The sequence below is a fragment of the Helianthus annuus genome, chromosome 1 (genome assembly GCF_002127325.2).
Source record: "Helianthus annuus cultivar XRQ/B chromosome 1, HanXRQr2.0-SUNRISE, whole genome shotgun sequence".
Classification (NCBI taxonomy): Eukaryota; Viridiplantae; Streptophyta; class Magnoliopsida; order Asterales; family Asteraceae; genus Helianthus; species Helianthus annuus.
In genome coordinates, this window is record NC_035433.2 from 119,173,038 (window position 1) to 119,189,187 (window position 16,150).

The 16,150-nt window shown below is 37.9% G+C and overlaps 2 long non-coding RNA genes across 4 annotated transcripts; both read right to left on the minus strand.

Moving 5' to 3' along the window:
* Window positions 1-4,362: 4,362 nt before the first annotated feature.
* LOC110939096 lies at window positions 4,363-7,203 on the minus strand. Of its 2 annotated transcripts, none has more exons than XR_002591965.2 (4): window positions 7,074-7,203; window positions 5,716-5,782; window positions 4,771-4,926; window positions 4,363-4,614 (listed from the first exon to the last, which is right to left on the minus strand). It is a non-coding gene; the product is annotated as an uncharacterized LOC110939096 (long non-coding RNA). The 2 variants fall into 2 exon arrangements; XR_002591972.2 differs by having other exon boundaries at window positions 5,716-5,785; window positions 7,074-7,197.
* A 3,232-nt stretch (window positions 7,204-10,435) lies between these two features.
* LOC110939085 lies at window positions 10,436-13,277 on the minus strand. 2 transcript variants are annotated; one of them, XR_002591955.2, is made up of 4 exons: window positions 13,147-13,277; window positions 11,789-11,858; window positions 10,844-10,999; window positions 10,436-10,687 (listed from the first exon to the last, which is right to left on the minus strand). It is a non-coding gene; the product is annotated as an uncharacterized LOC110939085 (long non-coding RNA). The 2 variants fall into 2 exon arrangements; XR_002591959.2 differs by having other exon boundaries at window positions 11,789-11,855; window positions 13,147-13,205.
* Between the last annotated feature and the right edge of the window lie 2,873 nt (window positions 13,278-16,150).

The following is a 16,150-nucleotide window of genomic DNA, read 5'->3' on the forward strand; positions in this document are numbered from 1 at the left end:
AACCCACTAGTAGACCGACAATTAGGTACAATTAATATCAAAGGAACCCGAAACCGAACCGAGCCTACCCGCGCATCCCAAACTAGACACAAGCACGATTATTTTATTCTCATATTATTATTATTTGAACCCGAACAAAAACCCGACTTTTCTATCATTTTCCGTTTTTATTTTGCAAACTTCTTATTTCAAAAGACATTTTCTGAGTTTTCAATTTTTTTTTTTTTTTGATTTTTCAATTTTTTTTAATTTTTTTGTATTTTTTCGGTTTTTTATGACTCAAGACACTAACTAACCGACACTAAACGACAGTTCCCATCCCCACACTTAAATTTTACATTGCCCTCAATGTAAGATGGAAACCGACTCAAAAAACTAAAAATAAATAAGAAATAAAAGACACAAAGGCATAAATGGAAAGGACTTAGCTGGTTAAATTCTCGCGTATGCTCCAAAACTCTCGTCCAATCCAGCTCGATCGTATATCATTTCATTCGCGATCGGCTTTGACTCTAACTGGTACACTTGATAAATGCCTGGAATTTGATAAGCAGCTCCAAAATCACCCGAATGGAGATTGAGTACGAGTGGTACATATTCAAACCTGCATAAACAAAAACATGCAAACACCAAAGCAGTACCGACTCTAAAAAAACGACTCAAAGACTACTAACTAAGACTCAATAAACAAAAACTACGACTCAAAATACAAACACTACAAAACCTCCCCACACTTGAATTTAATCAGGAGGCTTTTCTTTGACTTGGACCCTATCTAACCCGTTCAATTCCATCCGGTCCTCAAAAATAGTTAAAAATTTAATGGTGGAATTATAAAATATTTTAAAATTTTGAAACGGGTCAGACCACCAAAACTTAAACTTACCTGGAAGAAACCGGATGCGTGGCATGTAATGAGAAGACCGGTCATGTTTGAACTTCAATGGCTCCTTCTTCTCCATCTTGTACCAGCTTTCGACCCACAACCAATCTCGATTCTTCCCTTTTCTTGCCTTCTCCCGTGGTTTTTCTGATTTCTCAGTTACCCCTACCACGGGCCAGCTGTGGTGCTCTTCCTCTTCCACCACTCTTGCAGGATGATCCCCACACTTAGTCTCTTCGTAAGGGATAAGTTCGATCAATTCCGACTCTAAAACCTCATCCTCCCCAGAAGACTTAATTTCAACCTCTTCACTTTCTTCCTCTGCAACAAACATCCAACTAGTGGAATCCCCCAATTCCACTTCTTCTTCCTCCACTTCTCTCTTCACTAACGACCTTTGATACGCCGTCCATTCTTCTTCGTCTATTTCATCATCAGAGTCACTCCCGAAGTCATATATAATACCCTTCTGAACCGGAGGTGGGACTTCGTCGTCCATTATCGTCTCCGTGACTGGAATGATCTCCTCATCTGACTCTTCTTCTACTTCCTCTAGCTCACCCCGCTCTCGAACTAACTCCTCTACTATCTTTTTATTTCTCTCCGTATATTCAGCCATGCTTTCCAGGGTAGCTTGATTTTGCGCTATGAACTGCTCCATTTGTGTCATTGTCTGAGCGAACATTTCTTCTATCCTACTCATACTACCCTCAAAACCTCTATCGCTCGTCTCAACCAGGTTATGTTGCGGCTGCTGATACAGATCATTGTAATATGGCCGATTATCATAACCTTGCAAATAATTCCCCTGTGAAAAATATGGCTGCGGTTGCACAACAGGGTTAGTGTAACGTGTGGAGTATCTCGAGGAATATGGACAAAATATAGATATGTGAGGTATACCACAATTTTGACACATAAAAGGGTTGGCGTCACATCGTGCAGAGGACCCCTCATATTGTGGGCACTTAACAGTAAAATGAGGTCCTCCACAAATTTCACACATATTTACAAGACTCAAGAAAAAAAAAAGACACGGACAACTAGACTCCTACGACTCAAACAAAGAAACAAAATAGCACGTAATATGTCAAGTAAGTCCAAACAAAGTAATCAGCGCAATCGCCAAGAGTCCCCGGCAACGGCGCCAAAAACTTGATGTGCTGAAAATGGGTCAAATAAAACTAACTAAATTTACCCTAATTCTAGACTCTCTAAGTTTTAAATTTATAAAACTAAGACTCTCTAAACCCTAAACCACACAACCGGCAAGTGTACCGATCGGTGTAGTAAAGCTAAAGTAAGTCCGAGTATCGAACCCAAGAGACTCTACTGATTACGCTAACGACTCTATCTAGACTCGGACTGACACGACATACTAAATTGTTTATTAATTTGGGGGGGTTTCTAAAAATCCTAGATAAAATAATAAAATAATACTAGCAAGCAAATCACGAACACAAGCAAAGGGGTCTGATCAGTGAGAATGAAGACTACCTAGGCTAGACGCAGGCTAAACTCGGACTGGATTCCTAAATGATAATGATGTGGTGTGAAACCGGGATCGTGAAATTCTCACCTCTAGGGAGATCTAAGGACCCCTAATCCCTCTCAAGAGCACACTAAGATTCCCTAGAGGTTGTTAAACTACCGGTTTTCTAGATTTCTTGTCCGTCCTCTAGTTTCTTGAAAGTGCTTATGTAAGACGCTCTACTTTGCCGCGCGAACGTCTAAAGCAACTATGGGTTTAATCTTGGCTTAATAGACAATGGGTGGTTAATTCCTTATAACTACTCCGAGATCTATCAATATCCTCGAGCCTTTCCGCGACGAGTCTAGCAGCACACTTGATTTTAATTAATTACCGAATATTGTTCCTAAGGTTACTAGTGCACTTTTTCACCCTAAAGAATTAATGACCTATTATGTGATATAGACACTCACCTAAGTCAAGAACCCTAATTCGACTCTATTCCGTGATAAAGACCGTCACCAAGAATCGAATGGAACAAATAACCAATAAATAAATAATCACAAGCACACATACGCACCAAGACAAACTATCATAGTGTTTACAATACAAGAAAAGTCCACAACCACATCAATAATCAAATAAAAATTCAAACTTGTCATGCCATAGTCATCGCCTAGGTAGTTAACAAGAATTTAGCCAAGAACCATAACGAACAAAGTCTCAAAAATAATCAAACAAGGTTCAAATAATGAATTCATTGAATTTAAGCAAAGAGACTAGAAAATAAAAGAAACCGAATGACAAAACCCGGTTATTCCTTGCTCTCCAAGCTTCTTGCTTCAACCCAACGATTCCCTGGCTTTGATTCTATATGAATTCCTTCAAAAATCGTCCTCAAGATATTCTTGCGTGCGGCTGATGATGTTGTTCCTCGCCTGATGTGCGTCCCCGCCGTCTGATGATTATTAATGGCCCTCCTAAAATATTCGTGCCCTCCTTGTTAAGAATAAACTGATGTCTTGTAGCATGGGCCAAGCCCCTCACTCTTTGTTTTTATAATCGCCCAATATCATTCTGTCTTGTAAAACTGCATGGCCATAGTGGCCCATTTAATTTGTCCAAGATAGATGTTCACGTCCAAGTATAATTATGTATGGCGGCCCACTAAAATAACATCGTTGGCAGCTGCATGTGTATTTTCGATGATAGTTATCTGCTATCCACTTTATTTGGGTTTGTTTCTGGCCCATCTAAACTTTCAACCAAATTAATGTTATAGAGATAAGTGGGCTCGACCCAATCAAGAAAAATAGTGGCGATTTTAGTTCAGTCATTGGCGCCCTACTCTACTCAACTGGCAGGTTATTTCTTTATTACTCGTTTCCGCTCCATTTGCACCAGGACCTAGCAAAACACAAAACAATATAATATAACACTAAAAGCTAAAAAGAACAAATAAAAACTATACAAAAATTATACAATTTACACGGGACAAATATGTGTATTTTACCCCACATCAAATACCGAGCCTTCTTGGCCAACATTGTAGTAGCGGAGAAGGAAAAGAAAAAGAAAGTGGAAGTCAAAGATGTTCGAGTGGTCCGTGAGTTTCCTCAGGTGTTCCCTGACGATCTCCCCGGACTACCGCCAAGTCATGATATCGACTTTTGTATTGACCTCATTCCTGAAGCTAACCCCGTTGCCAAAGCTCCGTATCGACTCGCTCCATCCGAAATGAGGGAACTCTCGAATCAACTCCAGGAATTACTCGAAAAAGGCTTTATTCGCCCAAGCACCTCTCCTTGGGGCGCGCCAGTCCTTTTCGTCAAAAAGAAGGACGGGTCGTTCCGGATGTGCATCGATTATAGGGAATTGAATAAGCTAACCATTAAAAACCGACACCCTTTGTGTAACGTCCGTGTTTGCGTCTAATAAAAGACGACTAAAGGACACTAGAAGAATAAAAATTTCTTAAGAGTGTCCAACTTTTCGCAATTTAAAACGATGATATCAATAACATATGCATTAATTTTAACAAAATTTGGGCATGACCCGTCCGTAAAACGGGCATACCCCTGTTTTAATCATAATCAAACTAGATACAATTCTACAATTCGTTCAACAAAATACTACTAAAAACCATTACAAAAATTGTTGGACCAAAAACATTTGGACAAGCTAGCGGAAGCATTTGGTATGACATAACATGAACACGCGCTCGCTCCGATTCTCCAAGTCGCCTAAATTGAGGATTTACCTACATTCAACAACAAAGCTTTAAAAAGTTAGTCAATATACTTATCTGCTTATAAAACCATTATTTTAATTCCATTCGAGTATGTACTTTCATTTTTTTCTTACGCATTCGATTACCCAATTAAATGGGTATGACATATATTTTCATGCGACTCACCCGTTAGTAGATGATGACGACCAAGCATAAAATATTGTATAAACTAAAACGTCCATAGCGTATTCTAACCGCATAAGTTACTTCCACCCAATTAACCTTCCATCATTCAATCGTTTTATTTCTATATCAACACTTCGAAAGTCCGACATACATAACCTGCACTTTCAAACATACTCAATAATAACTTGGTTAGCAAACCCGTAATCTCAACATGTTCAAGTACTACATCTTCGTAAAAAGGGTGCCAACCGTTTATATACATCTATTTAACAAAATCACACAATGTACGCCTTTCGCATAACTATGAACATGCATATGTATATATATATGTATTTTCCATACACATCATGCATACTAGTTTATACGATTTAAACTCACCATGACACCAATTATTCATACCTACATACCATCCTATTCACTTCAACTTAATTAACACACCTCCTTAGTCATGCATATGACCATCCGATAATAGACTACTTATAAACAATTCCTTCCATACTAGTCAATTCATAAATCACGATTAAATCCCTTTTAATATTACAAAAATCCCATACTCGATACTTACCACCCCTTGTTTTAATCCACCAACCCTGTTTCCAATAATCTTATCCCTATTAGTTCCAATTCCTTTACTTCGTATATTAGACAAACTAAATATATATAAAGATCACAAACCTTATACTCAATACTCAATAAACGATCTTGTGGTAAGTCTACACTGCTTATTACTCCCAGTATCTGCATCTTACTCCCATCACCTTGTTTATGATTTAATCATACTAATAAACTCGGATAATTATATCACCGACAATAATTACCATTATCACACAACTTCGTACTAAGATTAACCCTCCTCTACAATTCTTACCGCACACCATATAAATATTTTCACAAAGGTATTTATATAATTAATAAAACATGCTACATGAGTAAAGCGTTACTCACCTTTTCCCATAGAGGTGTTGTCTTCCATGCCATCCTTGTGACCCGTTGTTTCCCATCTATGTCATACCTGCTAAACAACAAGTCAACTTGCAAATCATTAGAACACATAACGACCATTCACCCCCTTTTTAATACGTAAGTATTATTTATCCAACTCGTTATATGTGTTCTTGACGATTTTCACCATTAGTCTTTTAATTAGGTCAACCCTACTCATTTGACCCGTTTTCATCCCTTAGTGCAAGTGCTTGCAATGCTCTTGAAGCAAGTACTTTAAACACTTCTAATATACTAAGTTAGATACACATAAACAACTAAAACTAACCATTTATGTTTAGTTCTAATGTGTTCTAACATCTTTTTTTTATTTAGTTTTACAAAAACTTTATTTTAGTGCACCACTATTCTGCGCAACTGTTGTATTCGACCTATTAGACCCTTGTACAGTTTTAGTTGGTTTGACATATTCAAATATGATATGTAAAACATTATTATATCTTTTCAACCCAAAAAATATCACCCCAAGTGGAATTTTCTATGATTTTCAGAAGAGACAGGACTGATTCATAAATCAACTAATAATTCAGCTTTAAACCAATCTGCTAAGCTGTTTTGTACTGCAGTTTTCGTATATCTATCATTCTTATTTCCTCTCATTCTAAACATTTTTAGAAAATTTACTCCTAGGGCTTTCCAACCATATAAAGAACACCCTAAACGGACACTCGGTTGATTTTATATGATTTTTCGAATTCTGCCCAAAATCTGATTAAAAAGCTGCGAAAATCATGTTTATGGTGCTTCTAACTTCGACCCAAACCATAAAACGCAGCCCTCTTTCATGGTTAAAACTTATGTTGAACTCTTATAAAGGGTTAGGAACATCAAAAACATTTATTATATATCAGTGGATGGTAAAACATTACAAATTTGCAAACAATCATTCCAAAACCATCCAATTTCCAAAATCCCCAATTTAAATCAAGAACCCTAATCTTCATAGATCAAGTACAACCATAGTTAATCATCAAGGAAGTAATTACAACTTACTAACATCAACATAAAGTCATAAAATTCAGGTTATAGTCATAGCTTGTTCAATTAAACAAGAAACCCTAACATGCATATTAATCAACAATGGAGTTTCTAAGTATCATCAACATGAAATAACTATGATAGAATTGTTAACTTCTCACCCAATGGGTTTTTGCTATAACTCAATCAAAATGCTAAAATCAAACATGATTCCTATCATATCTTGCATTCATAACTTCAAATCACACTCATATTTGCATAATTTCATGATTAGATGAAAAACCCTTTTCCTAAAATTCACCAAATCAAAGAATTCGACTTACCACTTTACTGAACAAGGTTAGATGTTTGCAAATTGAGGTTCATGCATCCGATTTTCATTGAGATTCCTACTGAATTTGATGAAGTTGGTGAAACTAGGGTTTCACCTTGCCTTCTGCCCCTGTACGATCGTAAGAAACCAAACACTGGTTTCTTTCTTTCTTTTTTTTTTATTCCATTACACATTTACACATTAGCCCCCTTGTCTATCAAAGTGTGTTTAAGTTTGTTATTTCCCTTACTAACTTGGCCTTTTATCTTTATTTAACTTAGATACACACATATATAAATTTACTATCATTTCCTTACGGTACCGTTTTACAGTACCGTCTTCCGTTGTCTAATATTATTTTATGACATACGAAGTTTGGGGTGTTACAAGTCTACCCCCCTTAGAGGAGGTTTCGTCCCCGAAACCTTGCTCATTTCCACTTAACATTGAATACCTTTCCTTACGGGTTATCACCAACCCTTCTATTTAGCACTCTTAGGGCACACTTGTAGATTGTATACCATTAGATTTCGAATTCTTGCCTTATGTTAGTTCCCTAGTGATGATTATCAATACAAGTTCATTCGCTCGTTTCATTCAAAATGCATATCATGGCATTAATTCACTCATGCCTTATAACAGGGGCTTTGTTCAGGAACAGAGTATAATCGTACGCATTGACCCTATCTCCTTAAATTAGTAATTTACTTTCATAATCACACAAGGGTCAGTGTCTGACCAGAGCTCTTATTAGTGTCTTTTACTTTATAATGCTAGCTCATAGCGCATACCATCACTAGCGTTTCATTCATCAAATTTATTCCAATTTTATGCAATTATTAATCGTGCATACCCAAGTCTATTACTTGTTTCTAACTTCCTAATTAAGCATATTACATTCATATATTTACTAATCGAAATAAATCGATTTATTTCATACTACTCATACATCATATGCTATCTTTCCTTTTGTTAACTATGAGTCATCCTAGACATTCCATTACTATCATTACTTTCGTTTACCTTTAAGCTCATAGGAGGGGTCGATATATTACCATACGCATACTATAATCATTCAAGGACTTATTATTACAACTATAATCACCCTTCCTAAACTTACTTATCCGTACTTAAATCACGAAGGCTAAACATTATTCCCATAGTTACTGTTGTCATTTATGCCATGTGTATCTTTTTCTACAATGTCTTGTTCAAATGAACATGGCCAACAAGCCGAGCATCAAGGTTAGTATTTCTTAACGATACTTATCGTCTCTTATATTCTATCAGAATTTCCACAGTTACGAGCATTCAAGTTCTATACCACTCGACGATCATTACGAGCATTTTGAAATTCATTCTACATTTTTGCATTACGGTTTGGATATACACATTCTATTTTAACACATCCATCTCTAGTCGAGTCATAACCTCCTATTTATGTCATAACTCTTTTTATACATACCTGACGGAAGTAAATTCCATTGATTCGTTATCCATGCCTTACGATGATCATTCCTTTCCGATTAGTGACATTGCGTCTCTATTCTTCAAGCTCACCTATGAGTATAAAACTTAACAAATCAAATCATTAACTACCGAGTTCAAATGGCGATCGCCGTCTGACCCGTATGTCCCATTTATCATTTCTACCATTCTTGCATACGACGCATTTGCATAAATATTTTCATGTATATATATATATATATATATGTAAGTTTAAACATAATTTGGGTCATATCACTTAAGGAATATTTACTTGTTCGGTCCGTAACTACTTACACATTCGAATATTTTCATTCTTATCATTCTTTTGCTCATTTGTTTTACATTTACTTATCATGGTCAAGCTATCGACTTCTTCTTATGTAGACTAGTTTCTCCTTTTATATCTTAAATCTGTTTCGCGGATTCGAACAGATTGCATTCATGCCTTTCATTCCTTGAATCCGTCTTGCGGATTCAAGCATTGCATCCATATCTTTCATTCCTTGAATCCGTCTCGCAGATTCAAGCATTGCATTCGTATCTTTCATTCCTTGAATCCGTCTCGCAGATTCAAGCATTGCATTCGTATCTTTCATTCCTTGAATCCGTCTCGCAGATTCAAGCATTGCATTCGTATCTTTCATTCCTTGAATCCGTCTCGTGGATTCAAGCATTGCATTCATACCTTGTTGGTCCGTACTTCTTACGGATTCAACATTTTATTCTTATCACTTGCACTTTTACTCTTACTTAGTACTCTCAATCTCCCGAGAGTCTTACTACTCATTTTACCTGTACGCCCACCTGCTACCCAACTCTAACGGACATATATGTAGCAATTATCGCGGTCTCACGAACGTGATACGTTTCTTGTGTACTGGCCAGGTACACAACCCACGTACTAGTTTCGTGTCTTCGCGTAATCGCCACATCATGCCCGAAGAATTAAGTTTCGGCTCGTGCTACATTTTTAAAACTCCTCTACCATGTCGTTGTTATATTCATTTAGAATTTCCTTTCACTTACCTAATTATACTATTTCATACATTAACGCGTTGAGTATACGTACCAGGGGTCAATTCGTCTTATTACTTACCTTAATGCCGGCCCTAGACCGCATTCACGGATCATTCCTTCCGAACAATTGCGTTTACCCTTCACGTAACCCGCGTGCTCTTGGCCTTATAAATAACATACAAATAAATGATTAGCATATTCCGTTTATCTTATCCACTAATCATGGTCACATATATCGTACTAGGCCTTATATAGATCTTATACGAACATTCATTAAGCTTTTGGACAATTTGGAAACTCAAAGTACGAAAACAAGACAAAACAAAAAAAAGTTTCAGCGGATTTGATTTCCGCTAGCCGTCGGCGACGGGCTTTGTAATTGTGCGTCGCCACAAAAGTCCGTAGACAGGAAAATAGGTCGTCGGCAAGCATGAGGGCGTCGGCGACGGCATCACAGCCCGTCGGCGACGGCCCTTCCTATTACTGAAACACCGAAAAACCGTTTTGGGGCGTTCCGACTATTTATCGGGTCCGTTTTTCAGCTACACGGGTCCCGGAACTTCTTATTTTACACACCTTATCACCCATAACCTACTTGAACCTTAAAACTTACACCGTAACAAACTATACATACTTATATTAATCGAAAATTTAAAATTTTACCTCATTGGCGATCTCGGAGCGAGCACACTTTTGCACGAGCCATCGGTTTGAGTTCAAGCACTGATACTCTTGCTCGAATCCCTCAAACCTAGGCTCTGATACCAACTTGTAACGTCCGCGTTTGCGTCTAATAAAAGACGACTAAAGGACACTAGAAGAATAAAAATTTCTTAAGAGTGTCCAACTTTTCGCAATTTAAAACGATGATATCAATAACATATGCATTAATTTTAACAAAATTTGGGCATGACCCGTCCGTAAAACGGGCATACCCCTGTTTTAATCATAATCAAACTAGATACAATTCTACAATTCGTTCAACAAAATACTACTAAAAACCATTACAAAAATTGTTGGACCAAAAACATTTGGACAAGCTAGCGGAAGCGTTTGGTATGACATAACATGAACACGCGCTCGCTCCGATTCTCCAAGTCGCCTAAATTGAGGATTTACCTACATTCAACAACAAAGCTTTAAAAAGTTAGTCAATATACTTATCTGCTTATAAAACCATTATTTTAATTCCATTCGAGTATGTACTTTCATTTTTTTCTTACGCATTCGATTACCCAATTAAATGGGTATGACATATATTTTCATGCGACTCACCCGTTAGTAGATGATGACGACCAAGCATAAAATATTGTATAAACTAAAACGTCCATAGCGTATTCTAACCGCATAAGTTACTTCCACCCAATTAACCTTCCATCATTCAATCGTTTTATTTCTATATCAACACTTCGAAAGTCCGACATACATAACCTGCACTTTCAAACATACTCAATAATAACTTGGTTAGCAAACCTGTAATCTCAACATGTTCAAGTACTACATCTTCGTAAAAAGGGTGCCAACCGTTTATATACATCTATTTAACAAAATCACACAATGTACGCCTTTCGCATAACTATGAACATGCATATGTATATATATATGTATTTTCCATACACATCATGCATACTAGTTTATACGATTTAAACTCACCATGACACCAATTATTCATACCTACATACCATCCTATTCACTTCAACTTAATTAACACACCTCCTTAGTCATGCATATGACCATCCGATAATAGACTACTTATAAACAATTCCTTCCATACTAGTCAATTCATAAATCACGATTAAATCCCTTTTAATATTACAAAAATCCCATACTCGATACTTACCACCCCTTGTTTTAATCCACCAACCCTGTTTCCAATAATCTTATCCCTATTAGTTCCAATTCCTTTACTTCGTATATTAGACAAACTAAATATATATAAAGATCACATACCTTATACTCAATACTCAATAAACGATCTTGTGGTAAGTCTACACTGCTTATTACTCCCAGTATCTGCATCTTACTCCCATCACCTTGTTTATGATTTAATCATACTAATAAACTCGGATATTTATATCACCGACAATAATTACCATTATCACACAACTTCGTACTAAGATTAACCCTCCTCTACAATTCTTACCGCACACCATATAAATATTTTCACAAAGGTATTTATATAATTAATAAAACATGCTACATGAGTAAAGCGTTACTCACCTTTTCCCATAGAGGTGTTGTCTTCCATGCCATCCTTGTGACCCGTTGTTTCCCATCTATGTCATACCTGCTAAACAACAAGTCAACTTGCAAATCATTAGAACACATAACGACCATTCACCCCCTTTTTAATACGTAAGTATTATTTATCCAACTCGTTATATGTGTTCTTGACGATTTTCACCATTAGTCTTTTAATTAGGTCAACCCTACTCATTTGACCCGTTTTCATCCCTTAGTGCAAGTGCTTGCAATGCTCTTGAAGCAAGTACTTTAAACACTTCTAATATACTAAGTTAGATACACATAAACAACTAAAACTAACCATTTATGTTTAGTTCTAATGTGTTCTAACATCTTTTTTTTATTTAGTTTTACAAAAACTTTATTTTAGTGCACCACTATTCTGCGCAACTGTTGTATTCGACCTATTAGACCCTTGTACAGTTTTAGTTGGTTTGACATCTTCAAATATGATATGTAAAACATTATTATATCTTTTCAACCCAAAAAATATCACCCCAAGTGGAATTTTCTATGATTTTCAGAAGAGACAGGACTGATTCATAAATCAACTAATAATTCAGCTTTAAACCAATCTGCTAAACTGTTTTGTACTGCAGTTTTCGTATATCTATCATTCTTATTTCCTCTCATTCTAAACATTTTTAGAAAATTTACTCCTAGGGCTTTCCAACCATATAAAGAACACCCTAAACGGACACTCGGTTGATTTTATATGATTTTTCGAATTCTGCCCAAAATCTGATTAAAAAGCTGCGAAAATCATGTTTATGGTGCTTCTAACTTCGACCCAAACCATAAAACGCAGCCCTCTTTCATGGTTAAAACTTATGTTGAACTCTTATAAAGGGTTAGGAACATCAAACACATTTATTATATATCAATGGATGGTAAAACATTACAAATTTGCAAACAATCATTCCAAAACCATCCAATTTCCAAAATCCCCAATTTAAATCAAGAACCCTATTCTTCATAGATCAAGTACAACCATAGTTAATCATCAAGGAAGTAATTACAACTTACTAACATCAACATAAAGTCATAAAATTCAGGTTATAGTCATAGCTTGTTCAATTAAACAAGAAACCCTAACATGCATATTAATCAACAATGGAGTTTCTAAGTATCATCAACATGAAATAACTATGATAGAATTGTTAACTTCTCACCCAATGGGTTTTTGCTATAACTCAATCAAAATGCTAAAATCAAACATGATTCCTATCATATCTTGCATTCATAACTTCAAATCATACTCATATTTGCATAATTTCATGATTAGATGAAAAACCCTTTTCCTAAAATTCACCAAATCAAAGAATTCGACTTACCACTTTACTGAACAAGGTTAGATGTTTGCAAATTGAGGTTCATGCATCCGATTTTCATTAAGATTCCTACTGAATTTGATGAAGTTGGTGAAACTAGGGTTTCACCTTGCCTTCTGCCCCTGTACGATCGCAAGAAACCAAACACTGGTTTCTTTCTTTTTTTTTAATTTTATTCCATTACACATTTACACATTAGCCCCCTTGTCTATCAAAGTGTGTTTAAGTTTGTTATTTCCCTTACTAACTTGGCCTTTTATCTTTATTTAACTTAGATACACACATATATAAATTTACTATCATTTCCTTACGGTACCGTTTTACAGTACCGTCTTCCGTTGTCTAGCAGCACAAAATAATATTATTTTATGACATACGAAGTGTGGGGTGTTACACTTTGCCTCGAATCGACGACTTATTTGATCAGCTGCAAGGTGCCAAGTGTTTCTCGAAGATCGATCTACGTTCAGGCTATCATCAATTGCGGATTCAAGAGGAAGACATCCCCAAAACCGCTTTCCGAACCCGATATGGCCACTATGAATTCGTTGTTATGCCTTTTGGTTTAACTAACGCACCCGCGGTCTTTATGGATCTGATGAATCGCGTGTGTAAGCCTTTCTTAGACCGCTTCGTCATCGTGTTCATTGACGATGTCTTGATCTATTCCAAATTGAAAGCCGAACACGCGCAGCATCTATGTTTGGTTCTCGAGTTACTTCAAGGGAACCAACTCTACGCCAAGTTCTCCAAGTGCGAATTCTAGTTAGAGGAAGTTCAGTTTCTGGGTCACATCGTGAATAGTCAGGGAATACACGTCGATCCCGCGAAGATTGAAGCCGTCAAAAGTTGGATTACGCCTAAGAACCCGTCCGAAGTTCGTTCTTTTCTCGGACTTGCGGGCTATTATCGACGATTTATTGAAGGATTCTCCAAAATCGCTGTGCCTCTTACCGCTCTTACTCATAAAGACAAGCCTTTTGTGTGGGGAACCGCACAAGAAACTGCCTTTCAAACCCTCAAGCACATGCTGTGCAACGCTCCGATTCTTACGCTACCCGACGGAAGCAACGATTTCATTGTCTACTGTGATGCTTCCAACCTTGGTCTTGGTTGTGTCCTCATGCAGCGAGACAAGGTTATAGCTTACGCATCTCGACAGCTCAAGATCCACGAGAAGAACTATACAACCCATTACCTCGAGCTAGACGTGGTTGTCTTTGCATTAAAGATTTGGCGACACTACCTGTATGGCACTAAGTGTACAATCTACACTGATCACAGGAGTTTACAACATATCTTCAATCAAAGGGAACTTAATATGCGTCAACGCCGATGGGTAGAACTCCTCAACGATTACGACTGTGAGATTCGCTATCACCCAGGCAAGGCGAATGTTGTTGCCGACGCGCTCAGCAGAAAGAGTTACGTGCTCAGTATCTGAAACGTTCAAACCCAACATAACCTCAAAGCCCTTATTCGCGAAGCTCAACATGCTTGCTTTAACGAGCGTACGTTAAAGAAAGAGAGGATCTATCACGATGGAGCTCAGTTAGTAAGCAAAGCTGATGGGATATTCTACTATCTGGACCGAATCTGGATCCCTAAACGGACCGATTTGCGAAAGATTATCATGAATGAAGCCCACAAATCCCGATACTCCATTCATCCCGGTGCTGACAAGATTCACCAGGACCTGCATTATAAGTACTGGTGGCCGGGCATGAAACGGGATATCGCTCTCTACGTTGGAAGTTGCTTAACTTGCGCAAGAGTCAAGGCTGAACATCAAAGACCTTCTGGCTTACTCGAATAACCGCCGATACCGATATGGAAGTGGGAGAGTATATCTATGGATTTCATAATGAAACTCCCGCCCACGCCATCAGGTCACGACAGTATTTGGGTTATAGTTGATCGTCTAACAAAATCAGCCCACTTTTTGCCAATACGAGAACACTATAAGGTGGAACGACTAGCCCAGATCTACACCGACGAGATTATTTGTAATCATGGTACGCCTCGCGACATCATCTCTGACCGTGATGCTCGGTTTACTTCTCGATTGTGGGAAACTTTTCAAGCGGCTCTTGGTACATCGCTTAATCTGAGTACTGCATTCCATCCACAAACCGACGGACAGACTGAAAGAACGATCCGTACTCTTAAAGACATGCTCCGGGCGTGTGTCATAGATTTTGGTGGTAGTTGGAACAAACACCTGCCACTAGTCGAATTCTCGTATAATAACAGCTATCATGCTAGCATTCAAATGGCACCATTCGAGGCTTTTTATGGAAGGAGATGTCGATCGCCTATTGTGTGGCACGAGATCGGTCATTCGCAACTAACCGGTCCCGAGATTCTACAAGAAACGACTGACAAAATCCACCAGATTCGAGACAACTTGGTAAAAGCTCGAAGTAGACAGAAAAGTTACGCCGATAGAAGACGCAAGCCCCTTGAATTTGACGTTGGCGACTACGTACTCCTAAAGGTATCCCCTTGGAAGGGTGTAGTCAGATTCGGCAAGAAAGGGAAACTGGCGCCTCGATATGTTGGACCTTTTAAGATTCTGGAAAGGATCGGAAAAGTCGCCTATAGACTCGAACTACCGGAGGAACTCAGTAACGTCCACCCGACTTTCCATGTGTCTAACCTCCGAAAATGCCTTGCTGATCATGATCTAATCGTACCACTCGACGATCTTCAGGTCAACGAAACCTTACACTTCGTGGAAAAGCCTGTCAAAATCATGGACCGCCAAACCAAGCAACTCAGGCGCTCACGCATCCCTATCGTTAAAGTCCGATGGGAAGGTAAGCGAGGCGCGGAGTTCACTTGGGAACTCGAAAGCGACATGAAGGCCAAGTACCCGCAGCTGTTTAAATAGATCTGAAGCATCAAATTGGTAAAATGACTCACGGTGAGGTGCAGCTTCGAGCCTAATTTCGGGACGAAATTCCCTAAACAAGGGGAGGCTGTAACACCCCGTGTTTTCGAATGT